The sequence below is a fragment of the Passer domesticus genome, unplaced genomic scaffold, assembly GCF_036417665.1.
Source record: "Passer domesticus isolate bPasDom1 unplaced genomic scaffold, bPasDom1.hap1 HAP1_SCAFFOLD_44, whole genome shotgun sequence".
Lineage (NCBI taxonomy): Eukaryota > Metazoa > Chordata > Aves > Passeriformes > Passeridae > Passer > Passer domesticus.
Window position 1 is genome coordinate 1,444,292 of NW_026990160.1, and position 18,264 is coordinate 1,462,555.

General features: G+C 49.7%; 3 long non-coding RNA genes across 3 annotated transcripts; all 3 read left to right on the forward strand.

The window, feature by feature from the left end:
* The first annotated feature begins 1,885 nt into the window (after positions 1-1,885).
* LOC135292659 (uncharacterized) lies at positions 1,886-3,301 on the forward strand. The gene is made up of 3 exons (XR_010354879.1): positions 1,886-2,022; positions 2,135-2,276; positions 2,594-3,301. It is a non-coding gene; the product is annotated as an uncharacterized LOC135292659 (long non-coding RNA).
* Positions 3,302-5,123: 1,822 nt separating this feature from the next.
* On the forward strand, positions 5,124-6,518 carry LOC135292660 (uncharacterized). The gene is made up of 3 exons (XR_010354880.1): positions 5,124-5,239; positions 5,352-5,493; positions 5,811-6,518. It is a non-coding gene; the product is annotated as an uncharacterized LOC135292660 (long non-coding RNA).
* A 5,014-nt stretch (positions 6,519-11,532) lies between these two features.
* LOC135292656 (uncharacterized) lies at positions 11,533-12,950 on the forward strand. Its single transcript, XR_010354876.1, has 3 exons — positions 11,533-11,670; positions 11,783-11,924; positions 12,240-12,950. It is a non-coding gene; the product is annotated as an uncharacterized LOC135292656 (long non-coding RNA).
* Positions 12,951-18,264: the final 5,314 nt, after the last annotated feature.

The window sequence follows — 18,264 nt, forward strand, 5'->3', positions numbered from 1 at the left end:
GTAGACAATCCTTGTGCAAATCAGTCCATGCAGCACTCACCTATTGAATTGCTTCTCTTCCTGGGGATGCAGAGTTGCTTTATTTACTCCAAGCAAGATTTTCTCCCTCCTCCCTGGCAAAGAACAAGCTCCCATCCTGGCAAGCGCTCGCTGCTTTCCTTAACACTCATCACAGCCATGCTAAGGAGAGTGGAGCAGGTTAATTGATCACTGGTTGCAAGTTCTAAGTCCTTCTTAGATAAGGACCATGCTCAGCTGAGTGACAGTGAAGCAAAATGGCAAGCCAGGAATACATTGCCCTGCACACAACATCCTCCATTCCCATGGATGGTTTCTCACTGGCACACAGGAGGAAGGAAGGAAGGAACCCAAATGCATCATTGTACATCAAGTCATACGTGTTGAGGGATGAACAGATCTCACGGGGATATGGAAACCCCCCTGAAAACCAGTTCAGAGAAATCCTGAGCTGTTTTGTGGTCCTAGGCATGAAGATTGAGGCTCAGGATCTTCCACAGGTGCTCAGCAGGCAGTAGGATTGCGGCTGGATGTCACTCTGGAAATGCCAGTGGCTCAGCTGAGAGCTCTGGCAGTGACTGACACTGCACTGAGAGGGGCCACAGTCCTGCAAGGGTCTTTCATCAGGAGCAAAGAGCAGCCTGGAGGGTGGGCAATGCTGGATCTGTACCACTGCGTGCTCATCCTTCACCTGAATGTGGAGCTGCCCCCAAAGTTGCCATGGATCACTTTTTCTTTTTCTCCTCTTGGGTATATTTTGGAGCAGCTGTTCTATGTGGCTTTTGATGGTGATCCTGTGGCAAGCAGCCATTTGCCTGCTGTGCTATCCTCACAACTAATACTAACTCCTCATTCCCTGTAGTTTTATTTGGGGTTTTTGATCTATTTGTTGGACTGGTTTGCGTGGGTTTGTTTGTTTGTATGGGTTTTTGTCTGATTTGGTTTGAGGATTTTGTTTGCTTTTTTAGAAATGACTGGTGAAGTTTTCCAAACTCAAGAAAATGTAAAGCAGGCTTGAATTTGCAGAAATTACTTTGGGCTGGGTTTAGCTGCATCCCCCAGGCTCAGGATCACTAGTATATTTTCAGGTTTTGCTCTGCATATCAGCCTGCCCAGAATCTGCTTGGTGTTTCACAAATGGAGAAGACAATGGACATTGTGCCAAGCTTCCTTTCCAACAGAAAAACCTGGGTCAGTATGACAGAAAAGAAGAAACAAAAAATCACCAGTTAGAGGAGAACCAGTGTCCCACCATCTTCCTCTCCACTGTTATTAATTTTGTACGTTTAGAGGCAAACGTGGGTCTAAAGCTTGCATCTCTCAGTTCCTGATGCTATTTGCTACCCTGCAGCCTTGACTGGCCCTGATGTGACTGACTGCTGGGCAAGTGGGGCTGGGGATGCACAGCCTGGAGAGAAGAGACACTGGGAGGCCTCCCTGTGGCTCTGCAGGACTGGAAGGGTCCCGCAGGAAAGAAGGGGACAGAGTGTTCAGCAGGGCCTGTGCTGACAGGACAAGGGGGGATGGCTTTCAACTGCAGCAGGTTGATTGAAGCTGCATCTAGGGAAGCTGCTCTTTTCCACTGGGGGTGGTGGGGCACTGGCCCAGGCTGTGCACAGAGGCTGTGCATGCCCCATCCTTGGCAACAGGGCTCTGAGCAGCACGCTCTGGGGGAAGACTGCTCAGCGGGGAACAAGATGTTGTTCTTCAGGCTCCCTTGCAAGCCCAACCCTTCAGGGACTCCATCATTCCATGGTGTCCACTGTCCACTTCAGATGGAGCCTGGGAACTGTGATGTCACAGCCCACACTCCAGCTGGAACATCCAGCGCCCAGCAAAGGGCACAACACAACCATTGGCCGCTGTGTTTGCACACTCTTCACGCTGCTCCTGCCCACTCTGCTTGCCACCTGCCCCCTGATAAGCCCATCACTCCTGAAAGATCCTTAGTGCCTGGATTTTGTCATCCAGCCCTGCAGGATGCTCCCATTTGTCCTGAGGAAGGTATGGTGCCATTCCATGGAGGTGGACACTCCCCACCTGCCTGGGTGGGCTGGAGCTCTGTGGGGATGGAGTGGGACAGGGACCCCACTCTGAGGTTTTGCTACCTCTGCAGGCTGTCCCAGACAGAGAGGAGGAGATGGAAGTAGATGCAAAGATTGATATGGAGGAGGAGATGGAGGTGGATATGGAGGTGATAGAACAGATGGACGTTGATATGGACGAGTCCATTGAGGACATGGACATTGATTAAAAAGGTGAGGAAGAGGCCATGATCTTGGCATGAAGAGCAATGCCAGCAGCAGGACAGGCAGAGTGGGTCTCCTGCTGCCAGGCTGGGGCTGGGCTGGGTGCTCCCTGCTCAGGGACATTGTACCCAGGGCACTGGATTCTGGTGGCCATCCACAGCCTGTCCTGTGCCTGCTTTGCTCCACACAAGCTCCATGCCAGACCCAGCCAGGCTCAGTTCTGCTAGCAGAGTCCTGCTGCTGGGCCAGCATGTGCCAGCCTAGGGGCACATGCAAGAGCCCTCTGTGCCTGACTGGAGTGACCGTGGCATTTGCTTTTCTTCCAGGTGCGATGGACATCACAGAGACATCACCCTTTTGTATATATGTTCTGCAGTTTGTTGTTGTTCTTTAGAATATAGAGTTTAGGGCAATTTTTGACTTCTGTAAATACGTTTCCCATAGTTTTGCTAGGTAGGTTTTTCTGTATATATGTTCTATCGATTGTTGTTGTTACAAATATTCTTACAATGTAAACATGTTCTGTATTTTTGCTGCTGTTCTTCTGTAATAAACAAATTTTATTTTTCACACCCCAGTTCTCCTTGCATTTGCTTCAGGCACAGGCAGCATTTTGCCAAGTTGTAGTTTCCACTTGCTCCAGGTTCCCAGGGCGGGAGGTCACAAGTAGATGAAGGGGAAAAAATCCACAATTAAGAGTGTCCATGACACCCAGAGCCAAAGAAGCCCAGGGGATCAGGAAAGAGGGAAGCACGTGCTCCAAACAACAGCAGAAATGTAGAGAGAGCTCTGGAGGGAACAAAAGAATGAGGCAGCCTGAAGAAAGGAAAAAACGTCTCCCCACAAGGTGTTTTGCTTTTTTTTCATTGAGAGTCTCTTCTAGCATGTGGTGGAAACCCAGAAAAATAAAGGTCAGGAGAAGCATGGTTTATTGGGAACATTGCTGCATAGTAGACAATCCTTGTGCAAATCAGTCCATGCAGCACTCACATATTGAATTGCTTCTCTTCCTGGGGATGCAGAGTTGCTTTATTTACTCCAAGCAAGATTTTCTCCCTCCTCCCTGGCAAAGAACAAGCTCCCATCCTGGCAAGCGCTCGCTGCTTTCCTTAACACTCATCACAGCCATGCTAAGGAGAGTGGAGCAGGTTAATTGATCACTGGTTGCAAGTTCTAAGTCCTTCTTAGATAAGGACCATGCTCAGCTGAGTGACAGTGAAGCAAAATGGCAAGCCAGGAATACATTGCCCTGCACACAACATCCTCCATTCCCATGGATGGTTTCTCACTGGCACACAGGAGGAAGGAAGGAAGGAACCCAAATGCATCATTGTACATCAAGTCATACGTGTTGAGGGATGAACAGATCTCATGGGGATATGGAAACCCCCCTGAAAACCAGTTCAGAGAAATCCTGAGCTGTTTTGTGGTCCTAGGCATGAAGATTGAGGCTCAGGATCTTCCACAGGTGCTCAGCAGGCAGTAGGATTGCGGCTGGATGTCACTCTGGAAATGCCAGTGGCTCAGCTGAGAGCTCTGGCAGTGACTGACACTGCACTGAGAGGGGCCACAGTCCTGCAAGGGTCTTTCATCAGGAGCAAAGAGCAGCCTGGAGGGTGGGCAATGCTGGATCTGTACCACTGCGTGCTCATCCTTCACCTGAATGTGGAGCTGCCCCCAAAGTTGCCATGGATCACTTTTTCTTTTTCTCCTCTTGGGTATATTTTGGAGCAGCTGTTCTATGTGGCTTTTGATGGTGATCCTGTGGCAAGCAGCCATTTGCCTGCTGTGCTATCCTCACAACTAATACTAACTCCTCATTCCCTGTAGTTTTATTTGGGGTTTTTGATCTATTTGTTGGACTGGTTTGCGTGGGTTTGTTTGTTTGTATGGGTTTTTGTCTGATTTGGTTTGAGGATTTTGTTTGCTTTTTTAAAAATGACTGGTGAAGTTTTCCAAACTCAAGAAAATGTAAAGCAGGCTTGAATTTGCAGAAATTACTTTGGGCTGGGTTTAGCTGCATCCCCCAGGCTCAGGATCACTAGTATATTTTCAGGTTTTGCTCTGCATATCAGCCTGCCCAGAATCTGCTTGGTGTTTCACAAATGGAGAAGACAATGGACATTGTGCCAAGCTTCCTTTCCAACAGAAAAACCTGGGTCAGTATGACAGAAAAGAAGAAACAAAAAATCACCAGTTAGAGGAGAACCAGTGTCCCACCATCTTCCTCTCCACTGTTATTAATTTTGTACGTTTAGAGGCAAACGTGGGTCTAAAGCTTGCATCTCTCAGTTCCTGATGCTATTTGCTACCCTGCAGCCTTGACTGGCCCTGATGTGACTGACTGCTGGGCAAGTGGGGCTGGGGATGCACAGCCTGGAGAGAAGAGACACTGGGAGGCCTCCCTGTGGCTCTGCAGGACTGGAAGGGTCCCGCAGGAAAGAAGGGGACAGAGTGTTCAGCAGGGCCTGTGCTGACAGGACAAGGGGGGATGGCTTTCAACTGCAGCAGGTTGATTGAAGCTGCATCTAGGGAAGCTGCTCTTTTCCACTGGGGGTGGTGGGGCACTGGCCCAGGCTGTGCACAGAGGCTGTGCATGCCCCATCCTTGGCAACAGGGCTCTGAGCAGCACGCTCTGGGGGAAGACTGCTCAGCTGGGAACAAGATGTTGTTCTTCAGGCTCCCTTGCAAGCCCAACCCTTCAGGGACTCCATCATTCCATGGTGTCCACTGTCCACTTCAGATGGAGCCTGGGAACTGTGATGTCACAGCCCACGCTCCAGCTGGAACATCCAGCGCCCAGCAAAGGGCACAACACAACCATTGGCCGCTGTGTTTGCACACTCTTCACTCTGCTCCTGCCCACTCTGCTTGCCACCTGCCCCCTGATAAGCCTATCACTCCTGAAAGATCCTTAGTGCCTGGATTTTGTCATCCAGCCCTGCAGGATGCTCCCATTTGTCCTGAGGAAGGTATGGTGCCATTCCATGGAGGTGGACACTCCCCACCTGCCTGGGTGGGCTGGAGCTCTGTGGGCATGGAGTGGGACAGGGACCCCACTCTGAGGTTTTGCTACCTCTGCAGGCTGTCCCAGACAGAGAGGAGGAGATGGAAGTAGATGCAAAGATTGATATGGAGGAGGAGATGGAGGTGGATATGGAGGTGATAGAACAGATGGACGTTGATATGGACGAGTCCATTGAGGACATGGACATTGATTAAAAAGGTGAGGAAGAGGCCATGATCTTGGCATGAAGAGCAATGCCAGCAGCAGGACAGGCAGAGTGGGTCTCCTGCTGCCAGGCTGGGGCTGGGCTGGGTGCTCCCTGCTCAGGGACATTGTAGCCAGGGCACTGGATTCTGGTGGCCATCCACAGCCTGTCCTGTGCCTGCTTTGCTCCACACAAGCTCCATGCCAGACCCAGCCAGGCTCAGTTCTGCTAGCAGAGTCCTGCTGCTGGGCCAGCATGTGCCAGCCTAGGGGCACATGCAAGAGCCCTCTGTGCCTGACTGGAGTGACCGTGGCATTTGCTTTTCTTCCAGGTGCGATGGACATCACAGAGACATCACCCTTTTGTATATATGTTCTGCAGTTTGTTGTTGTTCTTTAGAATATAGAGTTTAGGGCAATTTTTGACTTCTGTAAATACGTTTCCCATAGTTTTGCTAGGTAGGTTTTTCTGTATATATGTTCTATCGATTGTTGTTGTTACAAATATTCTTACAATGTAAACATGTTCTGTATTTTTGCTGCTGTTCTTCTGTAATAAACAAATTTTATTTTTCACACCCCAGTTCTCCTTGCATTTGCTTCAGGCACAGGCAGCATTTTGCCAAGTTGTAGTTTCCACTTGCTCCAGGTTCCCAGGGCGGGAGGTCACAAGTAGATGAAGGGGAAAAAATCCACAATTAAGAGTGTCCATGACACCCAGAGCCAAAGAAGCCCAGGGGATCAGGAAAGAGGGAAGCACGTGCTCCAAACAACAGCAGAAATGTAGAGAGAGCTCTGGAGGGAACAAAAGAATGAGGCAGCCTGAAGAAAGGAAAAAACGTCTCCCCACAAGGTGTTTTGCTTTTTTTTCATTGAGAGTCTCTTCTAGCATGTGGTGGAAACCCAGAAAAATAAAGGTCAGGAGAAGCATGGTTTATTGGGAACATTGCTGCATAGTAGACAATCCTTGTGCAAATCAGTCCATGCAGCACTCACATATTGAATTGCTTCTCTTCCTGGGGATGCAGAGTTGCTTTATTTACTCCAAGCAAGATTTTCTCCCTCCTCCCTGGCAAAGAACAAGCTCCCATCCTGGCAAGCGCTCGCTGCTTTCCTTAACACTCATCACAGCCATGCTAAGGAGAGTGGAGCAGGTTAATTGATCACTGGTTGCAAGTTCTAAGTCCTTCTTAGATAAGGACCATGCTCAGCTGAGTGACAGTGAAGCAAAATGGCAAGCCAGGAATACATTGCCCTGCACACAACATCCTCCATTCCCATGGATGGTTTCTCACTGGCACACAGGAGGAAGGAAGGAAGGAACCCAAATGCATCATTGTACATCAAGTCATACGTGTTGAGGGATGAACAGATCTCATGGGGATATGGAAACCCCCCTGAAAACCAGTTCAGAGAAATCCTGAGCTGTTTTGTGGTCCTAGGCATGAAGATTGAGGCTCAGGATCTTCCACAGGTGCTCAGCAGGCAGTAGGATTGCGGCTGGATGTCACTCTGGAAATGCCAGTGGCTCAGCTGAGAGCTCTGGCAGTGACTGACACTGCACTGAGAGGGGCCACAGTCCTGCAAGGGTCTTTCATCAGGAGCAAAGAGCAGCCTGGAGGGTGGGCAATGCTGGATCTGTACCACTGCGTGCTCATCCTTCACCTGAATGTGGAGCTGCCCCCAAAGTTGCCATGGATCACTTTTTCTTTTTCTCCTCTTGGGTATATTTTGGAGCAGCTGTTCTATGTGGCTTTTGATGGTGATCCTGTGGCAAGCAGCCATTTGCCTGCTGTGCTATCCTCACAACTAATACTAACTCCTCATTCCCTGTAGTTTTATTTGGGGTTTTTGATCTATTTGTTGGACTGGTTTGCGTGGGTTTGTTTGTTTGTATGGGTTTTTGTCTGATTTGGTTTGAGGATTTTGTTTGCTTTTTTAAAAATGACTGGTGAAGTTTTCCAAACTCAAGAAAATGTAAAGCAGGCTTGAATTTGCAGAAATTACTTTGGGCTGGGTTTAGCTGCATCCCCCAGGCTCAGGATCACTAGTATATTTTCAGGTTTTGCTCTGCATATCAGCCTGCCCAGAATCTGCTTGGTGTTTCACAAATGGAGAAGACAATGGACATTGTGCCAAGCTTCCTTTCCAACAGAAAAACCTGGGTCAGTATGACAGAAAAGAAGAAACAAAAAATCACCAGTTAGAGGAGAACCAGTGTCCCACCATCTTCCTCTCCACTGTTATTAATTTTGTACGTTTAGAGGCAAACGTGGGTCTAAAGCTTGCATCTCTCAGTTCCTGATGCTATTTGCTACCCTGCAGCCTTGACTGGCCCTGATGTGACTGACTGCTGGGCAAGTGGGGCTGGGGATGCACAGCCTGGAGAGAAGAGACACTGGGAGGCCTCCCTGTGGCTCTGCAGGACTGGAAGGGTCCCGCAGGAAAGAAGGGGACAGAGTGTTCAGCAGGGCCTGTGCTGACAGGACAAGGGGGGATGGCTTTCAACTGCAGCAGGTTGATTGAAGCTGCATCTAGGGAAGCTGCTCTTTTCCACTGGGGGTGGTGGGGCACTGGCCCAGGCTGTGCACAGAGGCTGTGCATGCCCCATCCTTGGCAACAGGGCTCTGAGCAGCACGCTCTGGGGGAAGACTGCTCAGCTGGGAACAAGATGTTGTTCTTCAGGCTCCCTTGCAAGCCCAACCCTTCAGGGACTCCATCATTCCATGGTGTCCACTGTCCACTTCAGATGGAGCCTGGGAACTGTGATGTCACAGCCCACGCTCCAGCTGGAACATCCAGCGCCCAGCAAAGGGCACAACACAACCATTGGCCGCTGTGTTTGCACACTCTTCACGCTGCTCCTGCCCACTCTGCTTGCCACCTGCCCCCTGATAAGCCTATCACTCCTGAAAGATCCTTAGTGCCTGGATTTTGTCATCCAGCCCTGCAGGATGCTCCCATTTGTCCTGAGGAAGGTATGGTGCAATTCCATGGAGGTGGACACTCCCCACCTGCCCGGGTGGGCTGGAGCTCTGTGGGGATGGAGTGGGACAGGGAGCCCACTCTGAGGTTTTGCTACCTCTGCAGGCTGTCCCAGACAGAGAGGAGGAGATGGAGGTAGATGCAAAGATTGATATGGAGGAGGAGATGGAGGTGGATATGGAGGTGATAGAACAGATGGACGTTGATATGGACGAGTCCATTGAGGACATGGACATTGATTAAAAAGGTGAGGAAGAGGCCATGATCTTGGCATGAAGAGCAATGCCAGCAGCAGGACAGGCAGAGTGGGTCTCCTGCTGCCAGGCTGGGGCTGGGCTGGGTGCTCCCTGCTCAGGGACATTGTAGCCAGGGCACTGGATTCTGGTGGCCATCCACAGCCTGTCCTGTGCCTGCTTTGCTCCACACAAGCTCCATGCCAGACCCAGCCAGGCTCAGTTCTGCTAGCAGAGTCCTGCTGCTGGGCCAGCATGTGCCAGCCTAGGGGCACATGCAAGAGCCCTCTGTGCCTGACTGGAGTGACCGTGGCATTTGCTTTTCTTCCAGGTGCGATGGACATCACAGAGACACCACCCTTTTGTATATATGTTCTGCAGTTTGTTGTTGTTCTTTAGAATATAGAGTTTAGGGCAATTTTTGACTTCTGTAAATACGTTTCCCATAGTTTTGCTAGGTAGGTTTTTCTGTATATATGTTCTATCGATTGTTGTTGTTACAAATATTCTTACAATGTAAACATATTCTGTATTTTTGCTGCTGTTCTTCTGTAATAAACAAATTTTATTTTTCACACCCCAGTTCTCCTTGCATTTGCTTCAGGCACAGGCAGCATTTTGCCAAGTTGTAGCTTCCACTTGCTCCAGGTTCCCAGGGCGGGAGGTCACAAGTAGATGAAGGGGAAAAAATCCACAATTAAGAGTGTCCATGACACCCAGAGCCAAAGAAGCCCAGGGGATCAGGAAAGAGGGAAGCACGTGCTCCAAACAACAGCAGAAATGTAGAGAGAGCTCTGGAGGGAACAAAAGAAAGAGGCAGCCTGAAGAAAGGAAAAAACGTCTCCCCACAAGGTGTTTTGCTTTTTTTTCATTGAGAGTCTCTTGTATCATGTGGTGGAAACCCAGAAAAATAAAGGTCAGGAGAAGCATGGTTTATTGGGAACATTGCTGCATAGTAGACAATCCTTGTGCAAATCAGTCCATGCAGCACTCACATATTGAATTGCTTCTCTTCCTGGGGATGCAGAGTTGCTTTATTTACTCCAAGCAAGATTTTCTCCCTCCTCCCTGGCAAAGAACAAGCTCCCATCCTGGCAAGCGCTCGCTGCTTTCCTTAACACTCATCACAGCCATGCTAAGGAGAGTGGAGCAGGTTAATTGATCACTGGTTGCAAGTTCTAAGTCCTTCTTAGATAAGGACCATGCTCAGCTGAGTGACAGTGAAGCAAAATGGCAAGCCAGGAATACATTGCCCTGCACACAACATCCTCCATTCCCATGGATGGTTTCTCACTGGCACACAGGAGGAAGGAAGGAACCCAAATGCATCATTGTACATCAAGTCATACGTGTTGAGGGATGAACAGATCTCACGGGGATATGGAAACCCCCCCTGAAAACCAGTTCAGAGAAATCCTGAGCTGTTTTGTGGTCCTAGGCATGAAGATTGAGGCTCAGGATCTTCCACAGGTGCTCAGCAGGCAGTAGGATTGCGGCTGGATGTCACTCTGCAAATGCCAGTGGCTCAGCTGAGAGCTCTGGCAGTGACTGACACTGCACTGAGAGGGGCCACAGTCCTGCAAGGGTCTTTCATCAGGAGCAAAGAGCAGCCTGGAGGGTGGGCAATGCTGGATCTGTACCACTGCGTGCTCATCCTTCACCTGAATGTGGAGCTGCCCCCAAAGTTGCCATGGATCACTTTTTCTTTTTCTCCTCTTGGGTATATTTTGGAGCAGCTGTTCTATGTGGCTTTTGATGGTGATCCTGTGGCAAGCAGCCATTTGCCTGCTGTGCTATCCTCACAACTAATACTAACTCCTCATTCCCTGTAGTTTTATTTGGGGTTTTTGATCTATTTGTTGGACTGGTTTGCGTGGGTTTGTTTGTTTGTATGGGTTTTTGTCTGATTTGGTTTGAGGATTTTGTTTGCTTTTTTAAAAATGACTGGTGAAGTTTTCCAAACTCAAGAAAATGTAAAGCAGGCTTGAATTTGCAGAAATTACTTTGGGCTGGGTTTAGCTGCATCCCCCAGGCTCAGGATCACTAGTATATTTTCAGGTTTTGCTCTGCATATCAGCCTGTCCAGAATCTGCTTGGTGTTTCACAAATGGAGAAGACAATGGACATTGTGCCAAGCTTCCTTTCCAACAGAAAAACCTGGGTCAGCATGACAGAAAAGAAGAAACAAAAAATCACCAGTTAGAGGAGAACCAGTGTCCCACCATCTTCCTCTCCACTGTTATTAATTTTGTACGTTTAGAGGCAAACGTGGGTCTAAAGCTTGCATCTCTCAGTTCCTGATGCTATTTGCTACCCTGCAGCCTTGACTGGCCCTGATGTGACTGACTGCTGGGCAAGTGGGGCTGGGGATGCTCAGCCTGGAGAGAGGAGACACTGGGAGGCCTCGCTGTGGCTCTGCAGGACTGGAAGGGTCCCGCAGGAAAGAAGGGGACAGAGTGTTCAGCAGGGCCTGTGCTGACAGGACAAGGGGGGATGGCTTTCAACTGCAGCAGGTTGATTGAAGCTGCATCTAGGGAAGCTGCTGTTTTCCACTGCGGGTGGTGGGGCACTGGCCCAGGCTGTGCACAGAGGCTGTGCATGCCCCATCCTTGGCAACAGGGCTCTGAGCAGCACGCTCTGGGGGAAGACTGCTCAGCTGGGAACAAGATGTTGTTCTTCAGGCTCCTTTGCAAGCCCAACCGTTCAGGGACTCCATCATTCCATGGTCTCCACTGTCCACTTCAGATGGAGCCTGGGAACTGTGATGTCACAGCCCACGCTCCAGCTGGAACGTCCAGCGCCCAGCAAAGGGCACAACACAACCCTTGGCCGCTATGTTTGCACACTCTTCATCCTGCTCCTGCCCACTCTGCTTGTCACCTGCCCCCTGATAACCCCATCACTCCTGAAAGATCCTGAGTGCCTGGATTTTGTCATCCAGCCCTGCAGGATGCTCACATTTGTCCTGAGGAAGGTATGGTGCCATTCCATGGAGGTGGACACTCCCCACCTGCCTGGGTGGGCTGGAGCTCTGTGGGCATGGAGTGGGACAGGGAGCCCACTCTGAGGTTTTGCTACCTCTGCAGGCTGTCCCAGACGGAGAGGAGGAGATGGAGGTAGATGCAAAGATTGATATGGAGGAGGAGATGGAGGTGGATGTGGATGTGGAAGAAGAGATGGAAGTGGATGTGGAAGAGTCCATTGAGGACATGGACATTGATTAAAAAGGTGAGGTAGAGGCCATGATCTTGGCATGAAGAGCAATGCCAGCAGCAGGACAGGCAGAGTGGGTCTCCTGCTGCCAGGCTGGGGCTGGGCTGGGTGCTCCCTGCTCAGGGACATTGTACCCAGGGCACTGGATTCTGGTGGCCAATCCACAGCCTGTCCTCTGCCTGCTTGCACACAGAAGCTCCATGCCAGACCCAGCCAGGCTCAGTTCTGCTAGCAGAGTCCTGCTGCTGGGCCAGCTGTGCCAGCCTGGGGGCACATGCAAGAGCCTTCTGTGCCTGACTGGAGTGACCGTGGCATTTGCTTTTCTTCCAGGACCGATGGACATCCCAGAGATACCACCCTTTTGTATATATGTTCTTCAGTTTGTTGTTGTTGTTTAGAATATAGATTGTAGGGCAGTTTTTGACTTCTGTAAATACGTTTCCCATAGTTTAGTTAGGTAGGTTTTTCTGTATATATGTTCTATCGATTGTTGTTGTTACAAATATTCTTACAATGTAAACATGTTCTGTATTTTTGCTGCTGTTTTTCTGTAATAAACAAATTTTATTTTTCACACCCCAGTTCTCCTTGCATTTGCTTCAGGCACAGGCAGCATTTTGCAAAGTTGTAGCTTCCACTTGCTCCAGGTTCCCAGGGCTGGAGGTCACAAGTAGATGAAGGGGAAAAAATCCACAATTAAGAGTGTCCATGACACCCAGAGCCAAAGAAGCCCAGGGGATCAGGAAAGAGGGAAGCACGTGCTCCAAACAACAGCAGAAATGTAGAGAGAGCTCTGGAGGGAACAAAAGAAAGAGGCAGCCTGAAGAAAGGAAAAAACGTCTCCCCACAAGGTGTTTTGCTTTTTTTTCATTGAGAGTCTCTTGTATCATGTGGTGGAAACCCAGAAAAATAAAGGTCAGGAGAAGCATGGTTTATTGGGAACATTGCTGCATAGTAGACAATCCTTGTGCAAATCAGTCCATGCAGCACTCACATATTGAATTGCTTCTCTTCCTGGGGATGCAGAGTTGCTTTATTTACTCCAAGCAAGATTTTCTCCCTCCTCCCTGGCAAAGAACAAGCTCCCATCCTGGCAAGCGCTCGCTGCTTTCCTTAACACTCATCACAGCCATGCTAAGGAGAGTGGAGCAGGTTAATTTATCACTTGTTGCAAGTTCTAAGTCCTTCTTAGATAAGGACCATGCTCAGCTGAGTGACAGTGAAGCAAAATGGCAAGCCAGGAATACATTGCCCTGCACACAACATCCTCCATTCCCATGGATGGTTTCTCACTGGCACACAGGAGGAAGCAAGGAACCCAAATGCATCATTGTACATCAAGTCATACGTGTTGAGGGATGAACAGATCTCACGGGGATATGGAAACCCCCCCTGAAAACCAGTTCAGAGAAATCCTGAGCTGTTTTGTGGTCCTAGGCATGAAGATTTAGGCTCAGGATCTTCCACAGGTGCTCAGCAGGCAGTAGGATTGCGGCTGGATGTCACTCTGCAAATGCCAGTGGCTCAGCTGAGAGCTCTGGCAGTGACTGACACTGCACTGAGAGGGGCCACAGTCCTGCAAGGGTCTTTCATCAGGAGCAAAGAGCAGCCTGGAGGGTGGGCAATGCTGGATCTGTACCACTGCGTGCTCATCCTTCACCTGAATGTGGAGCTGCCCCCAAAGTTGCCATGGATCACTTTTTCTTTTTCTCCTCTTGGGTATATTTTGGAGCAGCAGTTCTATGTGGCTTTTGATGGTGATCCTGTGGCAAGCAGTCATTTGCCTGCTGTGCTATCCTCACAACTAATACTAACTCCTCATTCCCTGTAGTTTTATTTGGGGTTTTTGATCTATTTGTTGGACTGGTTTGCGTGGGTTTGTTTGTTTGCATGGGTTTTTGTCTGATTTGGTTTGAGGATTTTGTTTGCTTTTTTATAAATGACTGGTGAAGTTTTCCAAACTCAAGAAAATGTAAAGCAGGCTTGAATTTGCAGAAATTACTTTGGGCTGGGTTTAGCTGCATCCCCCAGGCTCAGGATCACTAGTATATTTTCAGGTTTTGCTCTGCATATCAGCCTGCCCAGAATCTGCTTGGTGTTTCACAAATGGTGAAGACAATGGACATTGTGCCAAGCTTCCTTTCCAACAGAAAAACCTGGGTCAGCATGACAGAAAAGAAGAAACAAAAAATCACCAATTAGAAGAGAACCAGTGTCCCACCATCTTCCTCTCCACTGTTCTTAATTTTGTACATTTAGAGGCAAACGTGGGTCTAAAGCTTGCATCTCTCAGTTCCTGATGCTATTTGCTACCCTGCAGCCTTGAGTGGCCCTGATGTGACTGACTGCTGGGCAAGTGGGGCTGGGGATGCTCAGCCTGGAAACAGGAGACACTGGGAGGCCTCCCTGTGGCTCTGCAGGACTGGAAGGGTCCCGCAGGAAAGAAGGGGACAGAGTGTTCAGCAGGGCCTGTGCTGACAGGACAAGGGGGGATGGCTTTCAACTGCAGCAGGTTGATTGAAGCTGCATCTAGGGAAGCTGCTCTTTTCCACTGGGGGTGGTGGGGCACTGGCCCAGGCTGTGCACAGAGGCTGTGCATGCCCCATCCTTGGCAACAGGGCTCTGAGCAGCACGCTCTGGGGGAAGACTGCTCAGCTGGGAACAAGATGTTGTTCTTCAGGCTCCCTTGCAAGCCCAACCATTCAGGGACTCCATCATTCCATGGTCTCCACTGTCCACTTCAGATGGAGCCTGGGAACTGTGATGTCACAGCCCACGCTCCAGCTGGAATGTCCAGCGCCCAGCAAAGGGCACAACACAACCATTGGCCGCTGTGTTTGCACACTCTTCACCTTGCTCCTGCCCACTCTGCTTGTCACCTGCCCCCTGATAACCCCATCACTCCTGAAAGATCCTTAGTGCCTGGATTTTGTCATCCAGCCCTGCAGGATGCCCCCATTTGTCCTGAGGAAGGTCTGGTGCCATTCCATGGAGGTGGACACTCCCCACCTGCCCGGGTGGGCTGGAGCTCTGTGGGCACGGAGTGGGACAGGGACCCCACTCTGAGGTTTTGCTACCTCTGCAGGCTGTCCCAGACAGAGAGGAGGAGATGGAGGCGGATATTGAGATTGATACAGAGGAGGAGATGGAGACGGAGGGAGCAGACACTGGAGAGGAGGAGATGGAGGTGGATGTGGATGAGGAGGAAGAGATGGACGTTGATATGGACGAGTCCATGGAGGACATGGACATTGATTAAAAAGGTGAGGAAGAGGCCATGATCTTGGCATGAAGAGCAATGCCAGCAGCAGGACAGGCAGAGTGGGTCTCCTGCTGCCAGGCTGGGGCTGGGCTGGGTGCTCCCTGCTCAGGGACATTGTACCCAGGGCACTGGATTCTGGTGGCCATCCACAGCCTGTCCTGTGCCTGCTTTGCTCCACACAAGCTCCATGCCAGACCCAGCCAGGCTCAGTTCTGCTAGCAGAGTCCTGCTGCTGGGCCAGCTGTGCCAGCCTAGGGGCACATGCAAGAGCCCTCTGTGCCTGACTGGAGTGACCGTGGCATTTGCTTTTCTTCCAGGTGCGATGGACATCACAGAGACATCACCCTTTTGTATATATGTTCTGCAGTTTGTTGTTGTTCTTTAGAATATAGAGTTTAGGGCAATTTTTGACTACTGTAAATACGTTTCCCATAGTTTTGCTAGGTAGGTTTTTCTGTATATATGTTCTATCGATTGTTGTTGTTACAAATATTCTTATAATGTAAACATGTTCTGTATTTTTGCTGCTGTTTTTCTGTAATAAAAAAATTTTATTTTTCACACCCCAGTTCTCCTTGTATTTGCTTCAGGCACAGGCAGCATTTTGCAAAGTTGTAGTTTCCACTTGCTCCAGGTTCCCAGGGCTGGAGGTCCCTGGCATAGCCACCCCAGGAGTGGGTGTCCTGTGCACAGTGTGGTCCCACTGACAGAGGTGAGCCTCTCCTTGCAGTTTCTCTGGACACACTTGGGAGCTGTAGGGGCAAAGCCCAGCGTGCCTGGCCCACGGATCCCATGTTGGAGCCGGGCTGATCCTGTGGGGTCCTGCAGAGCCTCAGCCATGGCTCTTCCCTGGGCAGCCCCAGGGCTAAGGAGGGTGCACTGGGCTGTGGGCAAGCCCTGCTCCTGGGCACCCTGAGGGGCTGGAGCCAGCCTGGAGGGAGCCTCAGCCCTACATGGACCAAGATTTCCTTTGGAAACCCCCTCTGTCCACAGACTCTGGTGAGCACAAGAATTGATCCTCCTAGTTCAAGGTGTGACGTTCATTGGCACAAATGTGTCCCTTGCACTTTCTAGCACAGCAAATGTCAGTGCTTGTAATCCCTGTTCTGCACACTCTGCTCAGGCAGCAAAACATCTGAACCTGAGGGAACATCTTGAATTAGCACCAACCTGCAGAGAGCTCCAGGGGGAGAACCTACCCCCAAGCACCCAGAGAAATACTTGACACTGATAGTCTGGGGCAGAGCTGAAACTAAAGTATTTTAATGCCAAGAGAGAGGAATTTTTATTGCTGAATTCATTCAGCAAGAACAAGAATGGGAGCTTTTGGTCTCCTCACCTGCCACAGATGTGTATTGCCAAGGTTTGCTTCTGGCTTATGACTGATTTTGATGAATCTGTTCAGAACTCTGATGCTGTTCCTGGCTAAGGTGCAGAGATGATATTTCAGAGCCAGATGAGCTCAGCACATCTTGTGCAATGCAGAATGTCCAGAGCCAGACATTCAGGCCATGCAAACTGATAAGTTTTCATCTCTGTGCAAAGATGAGTATTAGGACATCAATGATGTACCACACACTTCTCAGAGCTGTCCCTTTCATCCAGCTCTCCCCAGTCACTTCACAGACTTCACTCCAAGCAGTTTCTGATAGAGCTCAGTAGCACATGGGATTTCATCCTGGTTTTTCTTCATCTTCTCCAGAGCTGTCTCCAGACAGGGTGTGTGGGCACTGTCTGACAGCAGCAGCATTAACATGTCACCTCCCTGACACTGAGGTTCATGTCACAACTTTTCATCAAAAGCAGCAAATCAATGATTCCCACTGGGTCCCACAAAGCTCCATGGGGAGTTTGTGTGGCTGCAGTACCAGCACCAGCCCTGGTCCTCAGGAATTTCAGGAGGAGATAGAGAAGGAACCAGCCATTCACAGGGAAGAACATCCCTTTGCAGGGCCCAGATCCCCACAACAGAGTCCCCAGACTCTGCCTTTACACTTTGGCCTCTGTGCCTTACTTTTCCTCTCACCAAAGTCCTGCCAGTTTCCCTCATGCTCAGGTTCCTAAGATAATTCAAACCAGCTTTAGGAGCAGGGATAGGTGATGGGAACTGTCCCAAGGCTTGACAAATTCTCAGGCCTCACAATTCCAGCCAAGGAGAGAGGAAAATCATGCATGAAAGAGGTGTGAAATCAAAGCAGTAATCAAATTGAGGTATAATGAGAGCAGCTGAAGAGGTTTCCAATGTTCAGAACAAGATTAGCAGCGCCAGGCACAGGAGGGATGTGACATTTTCCCTGCTGTAACAACTCTGTGATGCAAATTGCATCTCAAATCCTCCTCCCCAGCTCTGGGACCTGTTCAGCCACAAACGTGGTGCTGAAATTTTAAAGCAAAGTGGAAGCTGGTCAGAGAGCTGGTTTGCAAATAAAAATCACAGAGGGCAGTTTGGAAGCACCAGCTGGAGCAGAGAGAGGCAGAGCCTGGCCCTGAGGTGCAGCACAGCCAAACATGCCTGAAACTCTAAGAAATTTAAGAACTTGCCACTTGTTTTCCCTCAGGAGCTACAGAAGGTGCTTTATGGAATCCCTGCCTCCTTCACACTGTATCAGCATGCAGGAGAGTGCAGGGATGAAGATTACAGCACCTTCTGCTGCTGCTTCCATCTCCTGACTCAAATCTCACCAAAATCTGTCACTATTGGGCCTTCCCAAAGTCTCAGATTCACTTGGTCCTTGCAGGATTTCGGTTCTGAGGAGCATGAAGGGAGATAAAGGCACTTGCAGACACCAGAGATGCAATTGGTGCCTGAGGTGCATTTCACTGCCCAGATTAGTGCCTCTAGAACCATCAAAAGCAGCCCCTTGGAGAGCACCAAGCCAAGAGCAGAAGACCAGGGCCTGCACATGGCTGGAAATGCCATTGTTTAATATTCCTCTCCCAGTCTCTCATTTCATGGTGCCATTGCAGGGGTTAATCCCATCACTCAGCAGCAATTCTTGGCAATCAGCTTCAGGTGGAATTTTAGTGCTGAGCAAATAAGAGGCAATTTTACTTTGTCTCCAATGAATGAAATTTCACCTAAATCAGACAAAC